We start from the raw sequence: 6,000 nt of genomic DNA, 5'->3' as shown, positions 1-6,000 counted from the left end.
AAGTGCTAGTGAACTTGAACACAAAACAATTGAAATGATTCAGGCTAAGAAGCAAAATGAAAAAATAAATAAATTTAAAAGATAAATAGAGCCTAAGAGACCCGTTGGTCTCTATCAAACATACCAATATATGCAATAAAAGCAAACCTTTGAGTTAATATAAATGACAGTGTTACTGTTAGCAGAATGCTCTGGGTTCTGGGTTCTAGGTTCTTGGCTATGTCACATAGAGGAACTTAAAGACACGCCGTAAGATAGGCAAAGGATTAAAGAGTTCATTAAGAAATAAAAGGAAAAAAGTATACAACCCCAGATGCAGGTGCAGGTGTGCTACAAGGTAAGACGTGCTTGTAGGCCCCCAGGTAAGGCCTTTTAAAACTTTTCTTCCTCCCCTTTCCTAATGTTGGGGACCACCTCAGCTGTTTGTGGTTCTGACTGGCTGCCTTACGACCCCCATGTTTTAGCTCTCAGGGGACCAATGAAGAGGTCTTTTGTTTGGAGTTATCCAGGATCAATAGGGAAGCCTGTTTGGAGAAACCTGGGGTTTCCTCTTGACCCCAGGGGAGTTCCAAAATGGGACCTCATGGTCAGGGTCTTGGTGGGGTCTTTCCAGCTTTGTTCTTAGTAATGGCTTTCTCTCAGGGGTTTTCTGGGTGGGGACTCATGGCCATGTTCTCTGTGGGGTCCCAGGTGACTCAGTCTTCCCTCTTTCCCTATACAAATGTGTCTCACTATTATATTATATTTTTGGTATGTAAATCCACTTTTTACTTATTATAGGTACCAAATGCAAATGCATAGAAAGTAACGGTGAATCTATGGTTTGGGGCATATAATGTATAAAGAAGTAAATTGTAATGACTATAAGAATAAGGTGGGAGATGGGTATATAAACAATGTATGCATATGCTATTGAAGTAAATTTGATATCAAATCAAAGCATCATTGTTATGGATTTAGTAATTTAACTTTAAACCTTGTGGTAATCAAAAAGAAACATATAAAAATATATACAGAAAAAATGAGAAGAAGCTCAAAATGTTGCAATACAAAAATCAAATAAATATGAAAGTAGATATTAATGGAAGATTTGACGGCCAAAAATGGCATAAGACTTACAATAACCAAATAGAAAAATGTCAGAAGTAAGTTGTGCTTTATTGGTAGTTACTTTATATGTAAACAGATTAAACACTCCAATGTAAAGGCAAAGTTTGACAGAATGAATAATAAAAACATGATGCAAATATAAGCAATTTACCTGAGACTAACTCTATATTGAGACACAAATATGTTGAGAGTGAAATGATAGAAAATAAGTATATCATAAAAACAGAAAACAAAAGAGACCTGGGTAGCTATACTGATAACAAATAAATTAGACTTTAAGTCAAAAACTGTAAAGAGGTACAATGAAGGTCAATATATTTTGATAAAGGGATTAATTCAACAAAAAGACATGATAATTATAAATATATATGCATTTAATAATAATGATCCCACATATATAAAGCAAATATTGACAAACTTGAAGACATAAATAGACTGCTCTACATTAATTGTAGGAGACTTCAATATACTACTATCAACAATGGATAGAACATCTAAACAGTAGCTCAATAAGGAGATAGAAATATGACAGCAGAAATCAATCCAAATGCAACAGAAATCACAATAAATACACAAACACCATCAATTGACAGATAATTTTGAACTGAATTTTTAAAAAGAAGCATAAAACAAAGTAACAGAGAAAGATTTCATGTAAAAAATGGAAAATGTTATAAGGAAACACTAAAGAAGGGAAAATTGATATGATAGTATTAATCAGATAATTTTGAACTTGAGAGGGATTATTAGAAATAAAGTCACTACACAAAGATTAAAGGAATATTTTTACAAAATATTTTAATTTCAAACAGGTGTTTGCTTAAAACAGAGCCTCAATATAGGTAATTTAAAATTTGTCTATATCATGAGGTGAAATGGACATATTTCCAATCCATATGGGAGATATTAATAACACTCTTTCAGAAGCTAATAGATAAAGGAAAACAGTAAAAATATAAGATTTAAACAAAACAAACTTTCTTTAAACATATTACATATATAAAGAAATCCATACTTACAATTTAATCATTAATATATATTCTCTCCAAGAAAATATTCACAAAAATTGACTGTGTTAAACTACAAAGCAAGTCTCAACAAATACCAAATATCACATTTACAGACTATCTATGGTAACAAACATTTCAATGGGTAAAGTTGAGATGCAGTCATATCAGACAAATATTATTATTCATATCTGTTACTGCTTTAACAAAAAATTAAAATGTGTTCTTTGAAATTTTATCTTTTTCCTGTCTTCTGATAAAGGAATTTACTTCCTTTTTAAAATTTTATTACATATTAAATTTTGTAGGGTACATTGATATGTATTGTTTTAAAAATAAAACGTAATAAAATAGGACTAATTAAATAGATACTACCTACTTCTAATAAGTAATAACAATGGCATGTTTTCTTCAATTCCATGATACAGGAGGATTGTTTAATTTAATCCCTTCTGCTTTCTTTTCCAATAATACTTCTCTGTACTGCCTTCATCCTTTTCGGCATCTTTCTTTTCTCTCATTTAGTAGTAAAACTGAGTGCAATCACTTAAAATTCATTTTGATTTCCAGCTCTTCTTTCATCAAGCCCACATTACACTTATTCAAGGTGCCAGTCCAATTGATAAAATTAAGCTAAATAGCCTTTTAACAAAAGCAGTTGAGCACGTAATTCTTAATTGAAACAGTAGGTTTTTAGACTTGTAGGAATAATTTTCTGATTCTCCAAATGTGTTTATATGCTTTGTATCTACTCACTTGTTTTGGCAGTATTTGTCAATCAGGTTCTTTGCAACTTTAAAATCATCTTATGGAATATCCATATCTAAAATATCCATCATTTTTAAATACTGAATAACATTGGGTATCTCTTTTTCAAGAGAAAAATATTTTAAAGCACAGTGGTAATTAGAACTCATGAAATTGAAATTAGATTGCAATTAAGTTCCAGATTTAGTAAGGAAACTTAGAAAGTCCTCATATCCTAGCTGCCCTTTTCTGGGGACGTATTTTTGGGTTCAGAAGCAGTCTGATTTCCAAATTAGTCAATTTTTTACAGTATGAGATTTTAATCGCAAACTACATTTAACCACCTAACAACTTAGGAGCAGTAATTTCATGCTTTTCTAGACTCCATGCCTCCTCAAAAAACCATCAAGAATTTTGGAAAGACAACATATAAACCTCTGTTTTTTTATAATCCTTTTCTCCATTCTCATCAGTGTATGTCCAAGTTGGAAAAGGACATTCTTCTTGTTCCACACTTAGAAAATATGAGTTTACATCCAACATTTTAACATTTTCTGTGGATGGCAACAATTTTAAACCATCTTGTAGGCATATATCTAAGGAGGCTATGTACCTCCACTTCTATAGATCAAATTTTTCATTATGTGCTTAGGTACATTTTGAGGAAATAGAAAAGGGACCAAAATCTTCCACTCTGAAACCTTCAGTATCACAGGTAAGTAAATTAAATCTCTTTTAGGGCAATGTTACTCACAAGGTATGCAGAACATTTAGCGGATAAGGTCTGTTTGCTTTATTTGCCAAGAAGTTTATAGATGAATGTCATTTGACAAAGTTTAGATTAGCATTTTCTGCTGAGTATGTAGCTAGATGAGCACAGTCTAGTTTGTATTTAGGCAAGATGTCAGCCATCTTTTGCTTTTTACTTTCAGATCTGTTTTGATTATTTACTTCCTTAATCCAGTTTTTTGTGTCCTTCCATTGCTGGGGAAGTCACTGATACTACCTATGGGTGATATCTCCCAGCCCTAATCTATCTCACCTCCATTTCTATTGTGTACAGATGTTTCAGTCCATTTTCATTCCATAGCCTGGGGGGAGATGTTAGCTCTAATGAAAAAGCCTGACCATAACTTAAACCCAGAAATCAGGAACGTGCAGCAGCAGCTTCTTTTAAGGGTAGAAACCCTCGGTGGCAGGGCCCCCAACACCTGAATTGTCCTCAGACAGTACAAGTGTCTGTCCCTTCCCACGCAGCTGTCATTCACCTACCCAGAAAGAGCAGTTTTGCCTCCCCAAGAGACTTGCTACAGTGGAATTTCTTCCCCTGCTCTTTTGGATCTCTGTGCAGTGTGAATACTACACCAACCAAATGAAAAACAAGGGAGAGTATGTGAAACACATACAACTAGGAAAAGATCAAAAGACTGTGAAAGTTCTATAAGAAAGAAAGGAAAAATCCCTTCCCTCAATTAAAAAAAGTGAGCAAAGTACTGAGCAGCCAAGTTATAGAGCAGGAAAATCAGACACACATTATATTCAATGTGTTCAATTTCATTAATAATCAGAAAATGCAAATTAAAATTACAAGATACCACATAAAACCAAATAAATGGTTAAAAATCTGAAAACAGTAAATGTTGATGAAGCTGAAGGGAAATAGAATCTCTTATGCATTGCTGGAGGTAGAACCATGTGAGAAAACTCACTTGTAAAGCAATGGGGCAATATCTAATACAGTTGTAAATATATAGATCCTTAATATTTAGTAAATTACACCCATAGGTTTATCCAGGAGAAATTGTCTCATATACAAAGGATCATATTTAACCATGTTAATTGCAGGATTGTTTATAATAGGGAAAAGATGGGAGTAATCTATTTATTCCTCTGTAGAAGAATCAATAAATAAATAGTTTGAATACTTAACATTCAGCATAGACACTAAAGAAAAATTGAAATAAATGAACTCATTCCACATTATTCATCATGAAAAAATCTTTAAAAATTTTTGAGTTATGAAAGGAAATTTAAAAAGTAGACTGTATATTGTACCATTTTGGGATTTTTAAACCATAGAAAATGATAATATGTTTAAGAATGCATATAAGCTAAGTAAGCAAAACAGATATCAGATTGTAATACACAAATTTCAGATAAGTGTTTTCCTGTGGGGAGTGAAAAAGGAGATAAGGTTGGGGAAGATAAATTGTGATATACCTGTCACATTTTACTTCTGTTCATGATGTAACTGATAAAATGTTAGCATCTGTTTGTTGATGGTCTAGAGTATATTGGTATCCATCATATTGTTTTATGATCAGTTGAAATATTTTGTAATAAAAATTTGTTTATTTATATTGATATAGATGCACACATACACACATGTATACTGAATTATCTCCAGATAATTTTTCAGAATTACATATTGGTTACTCCCCATTGGCTTTTTGTGCCTACCTATTGCATGCTGATTTCGATGGCATATTTTAAGAGAGATATTGACCATTTACTAAAGTAAATATCTCTAAATGTGCATGGAGGAGAAGGTGACAGTGAATTGAGAAAGGCAACCCACAGTATTTTAGTACCTACTATATTTCAGATTTCCTTTATTTGTGTATGGGTGTATATCAAATATGGGTATATGTACAAATGGGTATATATACAAAATAAAGCAACTAGAAGGTTCAAGACAGCATCAAACCTATTTACACTAGATTTCTATATCAGAATTACTAAAATTTTATGAATTCGGATACCGTGTTGCCCAATTCAATAAATACATCAATAAATTTCATGCTATTTGGCTTACAAGTGTATATTTAAATATCTGATTTGACTTGATAAAATAGCCTATATTTAGCCACTACTAAAACAAATTAAAAAGTACATCAGATCCTTGTTCCAAACACAAGTTCCTGTTAAATATTGTTTCTATGGGAGCCTCAGCTCTGATATTCATCATCAACCTACAGTGCTGTAGTGGTGAAACTGCATCTCAGAAAAAAGAATGCTCTTAAATGTAATCCATTCCCATGTGTAGGAACCCATTGCAAATTGGAACTTTTGATGAGATTACTTCAGTTAATGTGTGGCCCAAGGTGGGTCTTAAACCTTGTTTTAGTTTGCTAAA

General features: G+C 32.5%; 1 long non-coding RNA gene across 1 annotated transcript in view; it reads left to right on the top strand.

Annotated features, from left to right (window-relative positions):
• Window positions 1-276: 276 nt before the first annotated feature.
• The window catches only part of LOC131280502 (uncharacterized), an 82,324-nt gene continuing 76,600 nt past the window's right edge, over window positions 277-6,000 (top strand). Inside the window, exon 1 of the long non-coding RNA XR_009188113.1 lies at window positions 277-337. This is a non-coding gene — a long non-coding RNA (uncharacterized lncRNA). The remainder of the gene's footprint in view (window positions 338-6,000) is intronic.

The sequence above is a fragment of the Dasypus novemcinctus genome, chromosome 11 (genome assembly GCF_030445035.2).
Source record: "Dasypus novemcinctus isolate mDasNov1 chromosome 11, mDasNov1.1.hap2, whole genome shotgun sequence".
Lineage (NCBI taxonomy): Eukaryota > Metazoa > Chordata > Mammalia > Cingulata > Dasypodidae > Dasypus > Dasypus novemcinctus.
Note: the sequence above shows the minus strand (reverse complement) of the source record. Positions and strands in the feature narration are given on the sequence as shown.